At 31.8% G+C, this 14,039-nt stretch overlaps 1 protein-coding gene across 3 annotated transcripts in view; it reads right to left on the reverse strand.

The window, feature by feature from the left end:
• The window catches only part of LOC145736071 (pyrokinin-1 receptor-like), a 131,992-nt gene extending 123,907 nt beyond the window's left edge, over positions 1-8,085 (reverse strand). For 2 of the 3 annotated variants that reach the window (XR_014179830.1, XM_081990311.1), the window contains exon 1: positions 7,836-8,085. The gene's annotated coding sequence lies outside the window, so the exon portion shown is untranslated. Of the gene's footprint in view, positions 1-7,817 lie in introns of all 3 variants that reach the window. The other variant, XM_081990313.1, reaches the window with a different exon arrangement.
• Between the last annotated feature and the right edge of the window lie 5,954 nt (positions 8,086-14,039).

The following is a 14,039-nucleotide window of genomic DNA, read 5'->3' on the forward strand; positions in this document are numbered from 1 at the left end:
AATGCATTTTCTACTACTCTTCTCCATCTGCTCAGCCTATACTTGAAAATTATTTGCTTTTTTTTAATAACGTGCGATTTGTTGACTATTAATGTCACATTTTAAAGTGTTACCGATGCTTTAGACATTTCGGAATCTACTGTCCAAACAATCAGTTCGAACGTTGTAAATAAAGGTAAAAGCTTTAAAAAACAAACTAGCAAAGCTGCTGTGCAGTGGATATTTTCAACGAAACGTAAATATACAGATATGATAATTTCATAGGAAATCAACGGTATTAAAAGAGAACTAATGCAAACATCAATGCTTACGTCAAAGATAATAAAAACTTATTTTTTTTGCATTTTACACCAAACAAAATTCCAATTTTAAGTTAATGCTGTAGAAGTAGGTAAGAGACAAAATTTCGTGTTCTTTAGGTGAATTCGAGTCAAAAATGTTCCATGAACATGTGTCCGCAAATGCTTCCTTACCAAGATATGATTTTTTAAATTTAATAGTGATATTGTGCCGAAAACTACAGTGGCTATCATCCCCATCATTAAAAGGTCTAGACTATGCTTACAATGGGAAAATGGACACTTTGAACAATTATGTAAGTTAAGATATAAGCTAAAAGTATAATCATTTTGGCAATCAATCAATATTACATTTAACAGAGAGTACTCACTTTTCACCCAGGTGGAAAGTGAAAGTAAATAGTTTTCATCTTTTCACCTGGTTTACACTTAAGAAGTAACGTTATTAATAGAGTACGGATTTGTACAAATTTTGCTTTTTATAAATAATAAAAGCAATCAATCTTTAACATCAATGTGTACAATTTATGCAAAAAAACGTCATTTGACAGATTTTTTCATGCTTTTTTATTTTTTTTGTGCTTATTTTAGTTTTTTGTGTTTATTTGCTGCTATTTTTTATGTTTTGACAAAACAAGATTTTCAAGTTTTTTAAATAAATTAGAATAAATCTACTTAAAAAAGGTTTCTTTAAAAAAAACAAAAGTGGAAACAATTTACTGCCAATATAAAATACTATTTTATTAATTATGTTTTTGCCTCAACATACCAAAATAATTTGTTTTTTCTAAAAGAGCCGGTTTTAACGTTCGTTAATTTGTACCGAAATTAGAGTATAAATCTATTTTGGCCAAAAGTATTCCAGCTGTCCGGCAGACAAAATAAACTTTACAGTTGGTGGCAATTTTTACAAACAGAGCAAAAATCACCCTTAGCTAATTGTTATTTTAAAACAACTTTTAAAATTACATAATAGCTATTTATGATATGAGTGTTAAAAGGGCACTTTTAAAGCACGCTGTGAAAGTTCTGCAATTCGCTTCAAAACCTTAAATGACACGAATTTGACACGAATACCATACAATATTATTTCTACAAAAGCATTAAAAATTTCAATGATTCTTCATATTTGAGAATTTCTTTTTCTGCGAATAGTCAAACCAGTTCCATTTGTCAATAATTTGTGTAATTCAGAAACCATCAAGTGCAATTCAGAAAAAATCTATTTAAATTCAGAAACCATCAAATGAAATTCCGAACATTCTAAGGTAATTCTATAAAATACATTATCTGTGGATAAAATTACTAAAAATTAAACTTCTGAAACTGAAAGGCAATTTCACAAAAAAATTAGAAATTTTTGCAATAAAAATCATTAAAAAATGAACACATAGTGCAAAAAAGACTTTATTGTATTACACCATTTCCAAATGTAGTTCAGAAAAGGCCAAGTGAGATTCAGAAAAGGTCAAGCGTAATTCAGAATAAGGAACTGCAATTCAGAAACCATCAAGCGTAATTCATAATAGGCAACGGCAATTCAGAAATCATCAATGTTATGAAAAAAATAACACAATTTAGGTTAAAAATTAAACTAGATTTGCAATTGCAATTAAGAATTTCTGAATTACACTTTACGATTTCTGAATTACAGTTGCCTATTCTGAATTTCTCTTGACATTTTCTGAATTACAATTAACTATTCTAAATTACCCTTGACCCTTTCTGAAAGCACTAGTGCCCTAAAAAGCTATTTTGAATAGTTTAGTTAAAAGTTGAATTTTTAATGCGTTTATAGAAAACAGTTATTTATGCAACAAGTGCAAAAAGTACATCTTTTTTGCACGCAAGTGAAAGTTGTTATACGAAACCGAAGGTAGAGTTTAACAATACGTAAGTTCAAACAAGGACTTTTTGTATGAGTTGCATACAACATTTTTTATAAAATCCACTTGTGTGATGACAAAAGCACAGCAAACATAACAATGCATAAAAGTCTTTGTTACACTACACCATTTCTAACTGTAATTCAAGAAGAGTCAAGTGAAATTCAGAATAGTAATTTCAAATTCAGAAAGAAACAAGGATAATTTAGAACAGTTGATTGTAATTCAGAAAAAATCATGAGTAATTCAGAATAGGCAACTGTAATTCAGAAATTGTTAATTACAATTCAGAAAGTATACGTATAATCTGTAATTCAGTTTAAATTTTAACCTAACTCGTGTTATTTTTTTTCATAACATTCATTGTATTTTAATTAGTATATTAATTTATTAAAGTGCCTTGGAGTTTCAGCTTTGGTAATTTTATCCACAGATTATACCATTTCCAAATGTAGTTCAGAAAAGGCCAAGTGAGATTCAGAAAAGGTCAAGCGTAATTCAGAATAAGGAACTGCAATTCAGAAACCATCAAGCGTAATTCATAATAGGCAACTGCAATTCAGAAAAAATCTATTTAAATTCAGAAACCATCAAATGAAATTCAGAACATTCTAAGGTAATTCCTTCAAACACATTATCTGTGGATAAAATTACTAAAGCTGAAACTTCAAGGCACTTTAATAAATTAATGTACTTTATAATACAATGAATGTTATGAAAAAAATAACACAATTTAGGTTAAAAATTAAACTAAATTACACTTGATATACTTTCTGAATTTCAAATGACTATTCTGAATTACACTTGACCCTTTCTGAATTACAGTTAGAAATGGTGTAGTGCGAAATAGAAGAACTTTTTGCACTAAAAATCATAAAATAAGTGTACTTTTTTGCAAAATTGTATAAAAATAAATTTTATGTTTCACCTATCCATTACACTACATAACAAAATTTGGGTCATGTTTGGTCCAATTGACAAAATTTGTTATTTTGGGTTTCTTGGGTCCAATAGAGTCAAATAGTGGGAAACGGCCATTGAAGCTCTCGGAAAGTTCGTATAAGCTCAGGAAAATCGGAAGATAGCAATTTTTTAGTTTTTTTGCCAAAATTTGCACTATATTTTAACAGTGAGCAAAAATATCCGGTGTTTTTGTCAATGTGGGGTTCTAAAATGGTTTTGTTTTGACAAAACAAGATTTTCAAGTTTTTTAAATAAATTAGAATAAATCTACTTAAAAAAGGTTTCTTTATTTAATTTCAATAATTAATTATTATATTATATTATATATATTTTTTAAATTTTTCTTTAAATTTATTGGCGAAGCATCCAGTTGTAAATACATACCAATTGTTATCAAGCTTACTTATTAGTTTAATAATATTAGGGTCAAATAAGGTAATTGTAAACGCGGGTATATGTGTAAAATAAGTTATTTGACAAAAAAGTAAGTATCAGTATATATTACAAATTTAAAAAAATGTAAAAACATACCAAAACACTATAGAAGCTCTAAAATGCCTTGAAAAAGCTTACAAACTAGCCTAGTAGCTTCCAAAAGCTTTTAGAACATTCTGGGAGCTTTCAAACGCTTCTCAACTTATCTAAAACTTATCAAAAATTTCAAGACAATCTAAAAGATCAACACAGTCTTCCGGTTGCTTCTAGAGCAGTTTAACAGCTTCCAAAGGTTCTAAAACCGTCTACAATGTTTCAAATGCCTTAAAAGCAGTAGTCCAGTATCTTTAAAACACTCCAGAAACCTTCCAAATGATCCTAAAGGATTAATATATGAATAATACTACAGAAACTCCAAAGCAATCGAAAAGCGTTCTAAAAGCTTTTAGAACAACCTAGAAGCTCTCAAAACGGTACGACAGTCTAAAAGTTTCCGTATGCTTTTAGAGCAGTTTGAAAGTTTCCAAAAGTTACTAGAACCCTTGTAGACGGTTTCAAATGTCTTAAAAGCAGTCCAGAACCTTTAATGCTTCTAAAGCTGTCGAAAGTCTTTCAAAGGACGCTTGCAAAAGCTTTTAGAACAGTCTAAAAGATTCCAAATGTGTTTCAACTAGTCTAGAAGCTCCCAAAAGATATCAAAACAGTCTAAAAGCTTTCGGAAATTCCAGAACCGTATATGAGTTTCCAAATGCCTCTAAAGCATTCCAGAACTTTTAATATGCTCTTTAAACTGTTCAAAAACCTTCTCAAGTAGTTCAAAATAGTTTTAAAAGTTTTCAAAATAGTCTAAAATCTTCCGTATACCCATATACTTCTGAAGCAGTTTGAAAACTTCAAAAAGTATCTCTGAAAGAGTTTTGAGTTTTTTTACAGATTTATACGCTTTTCTGAGAAAAATGATTTTGATTTTTATGCGCTTTTTTTCACGATTTTAATGCCCTCAGGTTATTATGAACACTATAATCTACACCGTTTTCAAGGTATTAATATTACTACGTAACAAAATTTGGGTCATGTTTGGTCCCATCGACTAAAAGTGTTTTTTTGGGTTTCTTGGGTCCCAAGTAGTGGGAAGCGGCCATTGGAAACTCTCGGAAAATTGGAATAAGCTCAGAAAATTTCACTTTTTAAGTTTTTGCCAAAATGTTGGGTGTTTTGGTCAATGTGAGGTTCTAGGAGGGTAGCACCCCTTAAAAGAAGCTAACCCAAGATTTTGGTAGAGTTGCCTAACCCTTAACCTACTTAAATTAGTCCATTTTTGGCTAATTTTTACCCATTCTAAGCGTTTGTTTGAGATTTTTCTAAAATAACTTAATAATTTTATTTTTTACCGGGCGTGGACAAACTATCGTAAATTCAGCTAAAAACAGCCACATACGATTTAGATCGATTTTGCGATTTTTATAACAAATTTCAATGTTGCCAATCTTGCAATAGTAAAAATAAAACTGTTTACTGAGTAGCAGTCAGAGAACGTAAAATTTACAAGAAAAATGGACTATTTGCAATATTTTTAACTGCAGCCACTTAATATATTGCCTATAAATGTAATTTTATTAGTGGTTCTGTGTTCTTTTGTTGATGTATACTAATTGAAAAAAGACAACATTAAATTTTGTTATAGCAAAAATTCCAAAATTGGTAAAAATCGTCAAAGTCCTCCATTTTTCCAGGCCCGATCAAAAATAAAAATTTTAAGATATCTTAAAAAGAATTCGAAAAAATCCTTGAAATGGGTAAAAATTGGCTTAAAATGGTCTAATTTAAGTAGATTATGGGTTAGGAAACCGAACCAAAATCGTGGGTTGGCTTTTTTTTAGGTCCCCTGACCATTTTAGAACCCCACATTGACAAAAACACCGGATATTTTTGCTCACTGTTAAAATATAGTGCAAATTTTGGCAAAAAAAACTAAAAAATTGCTATCTTCCGATTTTCCTGAGCTTATACGAACTTTCCGAGAGCTTCAATGGCCGTTTCCCACTATTTGACTCTATTGGACCCAAGAAACCCAAAATAACAAATTTTGTCAATTGGACCAAACATGACCCAAATTTTGTTACGTAGTGTAATGGATAGGTGAAACATAAAATATTTTTTTATAAAATTTTGCAAAACAGTACACTTTTTTAATGATTTTTAATTACCTTGGAATGTTCTGAATTTCATTTGATGGTTTCTGAATTTAAATTGTTTTTTTCTGAAATGCACTTGATGATTTCTGAATTGCAGTTGCCTATTCTGAATTACGCTTGATGGTTTCTGAATTGCAGTTCCTTATTCTGAATTACATTTGGAAATGGTGTAATCTGTGGATAAAATTACCAAAGCTGAAACTCCAAGGCACTTTAATAAATTAATATACTAATTAAAATACAATGAATGTTATGAAAAAAAATAACACAAGTTAGGTTAAAAATTAAACTAAATTACACATTATACGTATACTTTCTGAATTGTAATTAACAATTTCTGAATTACAATTAACTATTCTAAATTACCCTTGTTTCTTTCTGAATTTGAAATGACTATTCTGAATTTCACTTGACTCTTCTTGAATTACAGTTAGAAATGGTGTAGTGTAACAAAGACTTTTATGCATTGTTATGTTTGCTGTGCTTTTGTCATCAAACAAGTGGATTTTATAAAAAATGTTGTATGCAACTCATGCAAAAAGTCCTTGTTTGAACTTACGCATTGTTAAACTCTACTTCGGTTTCGTATAACAACTTTCACTTGCGTGCAAAAAAGATGTACTTTTTGCACTTGTTGCATAAATAACTGTTTTCTATAAACGCATTAAAAATTCAACTTTTAACTAAACTATTCAAAATAGCTTTTTAGGGCACTAGTGCTTTCAGAAAGGGTCAAGGGTAATTTAGAATAGTTAATTGTAATTCAGAAAATGTCAAGAGAAATTCAGAATAGGCAACTGTAATTCAGAAATTCTTAATTGCAATTCAGAAAGTATGTAAAATGTACTCTAGTTTAATTTTTAACCTAAATTGTGTTATTTTTTTTATAACATTCATTGTATTATAAAGTATATTAATTTGTTAAAGTGCCTTGAAGTTTCAGCTTTAGTAATTTTATCCACAGATAATGTATTTTATGGAATTACCTTGGAATGTTCTGAATTTCATTTGATGGTTTCTGAATTTAAATTGTTTTTTTCTGAAATGCACTTGATGATTTCTGAATTGCAGTTGCCTATTCTGAATTACGCTTGATGGTTTCTGAATTGCAGTTACTTATTCTGAATTACGCTTGACCTTTTCTGAATCTCACTTGGCCTTTTCTGAACTACATTTGGAAATGGTGTAATGCAATAAAGTCTTTTTTGCACTATGTGTTCATTTTTTAATGATTTTTATTGCAAAAATTTCTAATTTTTTTGTGAAATTGCCTTTCAGTTTCAGAAGTTTAATTTTTAGTAATTTTATCCACAGATAATGTATTTTGTTTTTATAATGTTCGGAATTTCATTTGATGGTTTCTGAATTTAAATAGATTTTTTCTGAATTGCACTTGATGGTTTCTGAATTACAGTTGCCTATTCTGAAATTATTGACAAATGGAACTGGTTTGACTATTCGCAGAAAAAGAAATTCTCAAATATGAAGAATCATTGAAATTTTTAATGCTTTTGTAGAAATAATATTGTATGGTATTCGTGTCAAATTCGTGTCATTTAAGGTTTTCAAGCGAATTGCAGAACTTTCACAGCGTGCTTTAAAAGTGCCCTTTTAACACTCATATCATAAATAGCTATTATGTAATTTTAAAATAACAATTAGCTAAGGGTGATTTTTGCTCTGTTTGTAAAAATTGCTACCAACTGTAAAGTTTATTTTGTCTGCCGGACAGCTGGAATACTTTTGGCCAAAATAGATTTATACTCTAATTTCGGTACAAATTAACGAACGTTTAAACAGCTCTTTTAGAAAAAACAAATTATTTTGGTATGTTGAGGCAAAAACATAATTAATAAAATAGTATTTGATATTGGCAGTAAATTGTTTCCACTTTTGTTTTTTTTATGGTTTTGATTAATTGTTTAATGATTTGCGAGAATTATTTAATTAAAAAAAAATCTCAAAACACGATCCTAAGCAATTAGTATAAAAATTCAATATGTTTGGTTTAAAAAATAAAATTCTTAAATATAAATTACTTGATTAATGAAAATTACTTTTTGTTGTCGCTATGACGAGGCAGCAGAACAGGTATCCATTCTTCGGTAATCCGGACGAGGCAAATCCATTTGACAAAACTGGTAAGACAACTCGATTAAAAGTTCGGAAAACCCCGAGAAAAAGAAGAGTGAACGCACTGAATTCCGGCACCTCAGTCTGCTGAACGATCAGAATGTGTTCGCGACACTGACTGGTGGATTTTTGCGCCTGAAAATTCACTTCCTCGCAGGAGGAGATGTAGGCGCGGGCAGGACGACTACTGCCCGAATCCTACTTACTTCCTTGGTTACCGTTTTCTTCGCTTTATTATTTCATTCAAAGATGTTTTCGAGTAATTACGATTTCATACAATAACAGCAAACGGCCACATAAATGAACCAAAAAACGACATAAAGTACTTAGGAATTACTATTGACAAAAAAACTAAAATTTACAAAACATGTACGAGGCATTTGGACAGAATTATCCGAAGATCGTGACACAAACAAACAAATTATTAAGCTCTATCGACTATAGTTCCTGAGATAGCAATGCTAATGCATCGAATTTGTACCACCCTGTACAGTGTGTCCCAAATAGGTTTTTAGAGAATTTTATGTGAAACCTATTTCCGGTTTCCAAATTAAATTATCTTTCTCCGTTTTCCGGAAAATTGGAAAAACGTCAGAGGCTGCATTTTAAACAATTGAATTTGAAATGAAACATTTTTATTTGAAGAGATGAGTTTACGAAAGAAAAGGAAAAATTTACGTAGTAGCAGAGAATAGAGGATTACGTTGTTTTTACTTTTTTATTATTATTTTTGCTATACTTATTAATAATTTTTAGTCCACCCTGTATATTTTATCAATTTCAATTACTTTCATTCACCGTAACAATTAGCTGACTGCCAGCTGAAATTGACTGTGTTTTTGTTTTGATTTTAGTTGAAAAACACACGACACGTGTGTGGTAATTTTTTTAATTAGTTAATTACGCTGGTAATGTTGATAATATTGTTAAAAACATTTTTCAATGGAAAATTAATTTCAGAGTTAGCAAAATTTTTTAAATTAATTTTAGTAGTTGTAATAGTACAGGTGTGAAAATTATAAATTATAAATAAAAATGAGAAAACTATATTGTTTTGAAAAAAAACATTCTAAGAATCTCACATGTTTTGCATGCAATAAATGCTTTTTTTTTCGAAATCTGTATAATTCATCGGTCCGTTTATTACTGCAACCAACAATACACAAAGTTTACATCTGCTCGTGGAAGATGTGGCAACATAGAGCACAGTCCCAACTGACAGTCGGCTAAACATTCTAAACAACATTTTGAGGTTAGGAATTTTAAAAAGTTGAAAAACAGCAAAAACTACAAACAGAAGAAATAAAAACTTATTTTAGGGTTGTTTAAGTTTATTAATTAGGGTTGTTATTGCGGGACCTTCGTAGAATTTAAGATTTTTCTTCACCAAACTGGAAAACTTGCAACATTTGGTGGTAAACAAAGGCGGAAAGTTCCAATCAAACTTTGGCTTGGGAACAACAAACACATTCAATTTAAATTAGCTGGAAAGAACATCACAGATAGGTGCATTCAAACGAGTCATTAACAGCCCAATACCAACGTTTCAAGAATTATTCCATAAAATTTGCAAGAAAGGAAAGGCAATGTGTGTATCCTGGGGACTATAAAATCCTGAAGCAGTGTTTTAACTTATAACAGAATTGTTGGTGTTTTAAGAACTTGCTTCTTGGTTTTGTGATATAGATTGCTTATTTATTTCCTTTTATAAATTTACCCAGCATTAAATACATATTAATTTGGTTTTGTTGTGTGATTTATTTAACATGTTTTTTCAATTTCAGTTAAATTTATTGTAAGAGCAGGTAGGTACCTCAGTTAAAGAAATTATCTAATTTTATGATTGTTTATGAAGAAAACTAGACTTCTTAGATAAAAAAGAAACTTGAGTGTACTTTTTAAAGATTTTATTTGTATATTTCATAAGGTGTAAATAATACAATTAAAATAGTATCTGTTTCTAGCCTTATAGTCAGAGAAGATACGGCAAAATTTATAAGGGCTAATTCTGCAAAATAATGGCATTTGATCAAATTTATGTATTAAGTAACTTGTATCTTTCTAATATTACCGGAAACTTATTAGAAATTTGTTTTTTCAACACTCTGCATATGGATTTTGACAACACCATTATAACCATAGCTTCAAACACCTTTTGTTTAGAGTCTAGAGCAATTGATAATGGGACTTTTTGAATTTGGACCCTTTCAAAGCATGATAAGCAAACTCCAGATTAGGCAAATAAGGTACCTGAAACATAAGCTATTTAGTATTAGCAGCTCATTAATACCAGTCCTTTTTATAATATTAGGTAAATCACCTTGTCAGCTTCCACCTTTACTCTATATCCATATTTCTTCGAGAACCATTGGCTTGAATAAACTTGGTTTTTGTAGTGTTCTTGTAAAAACTCTTCTTGGGAGTCAGTAAATATATGGGCTGTTTCATTGTGACAGTGTTTTCTATTAGAAAAGGCATCCTTTTCTGTTCCACAAACTCTAGTTCCTTCAGAATGTTTCACTGGGCCCCTTGATAGTTGTAAAGTGTATTAAGAAGGTGGCATTTTCAAAACTGACTACCGAAACACACACACATTATCTAGTCTCACACGTAGTATCGCAGTTAAAAACAAGTTAAATCAAAATACTCCTTAAAATATTGTAAAATTTACATCAAAAATAAAAAATGTCTCTTTGTTTACTTTTTGTCAACAATGGCGGCCGATTTTCCGAGCCTTGTCGTCCTGATTCATTGCCGACGTGACTAGATGACGTCAAAATTCTATCGCGCTCGGAACGCATGTAATAGACAAGAAAGGCAAATGATGACGTAACCGCCACGGGAAAATAAATGGACCATACTTAGTTACGCTAATATGGCATTCCTAAATTACCATTTATTTAATATTTAATTAAGTTATTAGTTTGCGGTAAACTCTGTGTGTGTCCTCCATGAAATAAAGTTATTTGTTCAAATTGCTGACGGCTAGCAAGTAATATCGAAGTTAATCTCTCAAATAAAATCTAACCTCAAAGGGAAAGTCAAAATATTAATTTTCTGTATTATGTTTGTGTTTAGGGGTATTGTGAAATTTTAACAAACCATATACAATCTACACCATTAATGACCATAATAAGAGTGTCTCTAGGGAGTGGCACCACCAACTCAATGTAGAATGCTATCCTTAAGCATTGTGTGGAAGTTGTTTGGGAATGGTTCTTGATAGAACAGAAAGTCAGCGATAGTGTACTGGGTGCCTTATTAAACTTGTTATGATGTTTCGTATGAGAAATCACTAGATCTGCTAAGTTGTCTGAAAGCAGCAAACTCTATTTAACAGACCAGTCAATCTTGGCGGATTTTAAGATGTGTCAACTTTAACAATAGCCTTGTTGAATAAGCCTACAAGACCTTAAATCTAAGGTAAGGCTATAACTGAAATATGAAAGTTATCCGGGCTTATAAGCCGTGGTCCAATCGAATTTCTTCCTGTTTTGTCCACATCTGCGGCGGACTTTAACGTAACGGTCGAACTGCTCTTCCGTACCGCTAGTTCTTGACTGGCTCGACTGCAGGAGCGTCGGTCGTATTTATACCGGTGTGGGGCTGCACATGCGCATAACGGTTATGCATCAATGTCTGGCGCAAGGTTCGTTTCCACTCCGAATTTAACAAGGTGATCTCTTCTTTTCTGTCGATGATGTTTTCGTGCTTAAAGATCCTAATGGCTTCTCTATTTAATCTAGGATAGTAACGTTGTGATCGAATATCGTGCCCTCTAGAAAGTGCATGTTCTACCAGTGCTGATTTCTCGGTCTGTCCCAGCCTGCAACTTCTCTTGTGTCTGCTATTCTCGTATTGACACTACGTTTAGTTATTTCAAATTATACGGATCCACAGCTGCATGGGATTCTGTAAACTCGAGAAGCCGATAACGGATCCCGTTTGTCTTTGGCCGATCTGAGAGTCTGTTGTATCGTGCGGGTTAGTTGGAAGAACGTCTTGACCTTGTGCTTCTCTAAAATCCCTCCAATCCTATCCGTGCACCTTGTGTATGTATGGTAAGCAAGTCTAACCAACTTTCTCTTCAACTTCCCCCGTTTGTTGTCTACGTAGTTCGATGTTTCTTGGGCGAGTGGCTCTGTTGAATTGTTGTCTACTGTATCCGTTTCATCCGAAAACCCTTTCCAGATGTTTAAGCTCCTTTTCTAACTCTGATGGTTTGCAATTACTTCTTGCCAGCTCCGATAGGGTTTTCATCTCTCCTCTTTTTTGGCTAGGGTGACAATTATATCCACTATTGAGGTAACGGTCCGTGTGTGTTGGTTTTCGATACACCGTGTGGGCCAGTGTTCCATTAGATTCTTGCAGATGTGGACGAAACGGCATGAAGAAATTCCATTGGACCACGACTTATAAGCCCAGATAACTTTCACATTTCAGTAATCATAGCTGTTATAGCTAAGATTAATTTCTTTAATTTTGTGTATTTAATTTCAGAATGCCTTGAATGTCACCCAGAACTTACTAACACCCAGGCAGACTCGAAAGCTATACTGTTGAGGAAAGCCTCCCCATGTAGTTGGTATTTATTATATCAATAGTAAAATAATAATTAAGTATTTAAACTTGTGTCTTATTTAGTCAATAAAATTACAACCATTGGTTAATTTGCATAAGCCACTGTAAAAGTAAAGTATGTAAGTACACACGCCATTAAATAGGTTTCAGAGGTTTCTTTAGGTAAATGTATAACTGATTTTTCTTTTTGAGTGAAAAAGGAGTCCATGTTTTATACACAATGGAGGAAGAAGCATAGAGAAGTTACAATGCTTTTATACGTAAATTTAATTTATGTATTTTTAGAACCCTATTTAATTTTTCGTTTAAAGATTGCTGTTTTCCTTTGCTGAAAGCAAAACTTTCCAGGAGTGTCAAAAAATAATAATTACAATCACATTTCACTTCAAATGGAGTGTTGGCATCTCGTTGCATATTGCTTAGTGAAAGGGGCCCTTTAAGTTTCTAAGACCTCATTCTATATCTTTTAGTCATCATTTGAATATTTGGTTGATTTCTTAAGAATGGTTCAATGGTACATTTTAAAAGTTGTGGTTTATCTTGCTTTTAAACTAACTTGCACTAACACTATGATGAATCCTTTTCTTCCTTTATCAACAACCACTGAAGAGGGGAATTCCTTTCATTAAGTTGGATGGTCCTGGACTTTCTGGAGTCACTTTTTGTAGGTCAAATTTTTGCTGTTTTGCCAAAATGTTACAAAATACAGCTAAAAAGCTAAAAAGCAGATGCAGTAACCAAACCAAACAGTAATAGTAGTTTTCCTAACAAGTGTGCAAAGTAAGTCTTCAACAACGTGCGGACAAGACACTTTGCACAAGAGTTAGGAACAGTATTTTCTCTACGAGGAACCCCAGACTTAATTTATTTTGCAACATAAATTTAAATTCCGCTTTAACACATGCACAGTTTTTTCTCATATTTTAACGTTAACGTCACGATTTATAAAATCGAACTTGGATACTGCAAAATAGATACTTTGCACACGCGAGTAGAACAACATACTTTCATCGAAATAATTTTGATTGGTCTAATAGTCCAATTATAAAATTATGTAACTGTAACTGGAATGTAACTAATCCAGTATATGGGTTCAGATCTGGCAACGCTGCCCCAGAGTTATAGCCTACGAGATATTGTATTGCGGTTTGTGTTTCGCGCATGGAATTATCTATGTTTCTCTGTCAGTTACACTGTTTTCCTATGACCAGTTTTAGATTTCCGACACATGTATACGTAAACTTCCATTGGCGCATTCTGCGCCTAAGTGATATTCTCATATAATCCATTTTCATCATAACTTGTGAAAATGCGCTACTTATGAAGAGGCTTCTGACAGTTTTTCTATCTGTCCAACTTAAAGGTAAATATTGACCACACTGTAGGTTTTTTTGTTTTTAGTCTATGGGCTTTTGTCTAACTCAGTGCAAAAGTTCCCATCAGCAAACCTTTCAGGCCTTGAGGATACACTCTATAGATACTTCTAATATACCATCACTGTGAATCACCCTGTGTATTCTTAGACACCAAAAGGACCTGTTTAAAAT

Source organism: Ips typographus, linkage group LG11, assembly GCF_016097725.1.
Source record: "Ips typographus isolate SLU linkage group LG11, UJ_Ityp_2.0, whole genome shotgun sequence".
Lineage (NCBI taxonomy): Eukaryota > Metazoa > Arthropoda > Insecta > Coleoptera > Curculionidae > Ips > Ips typographus.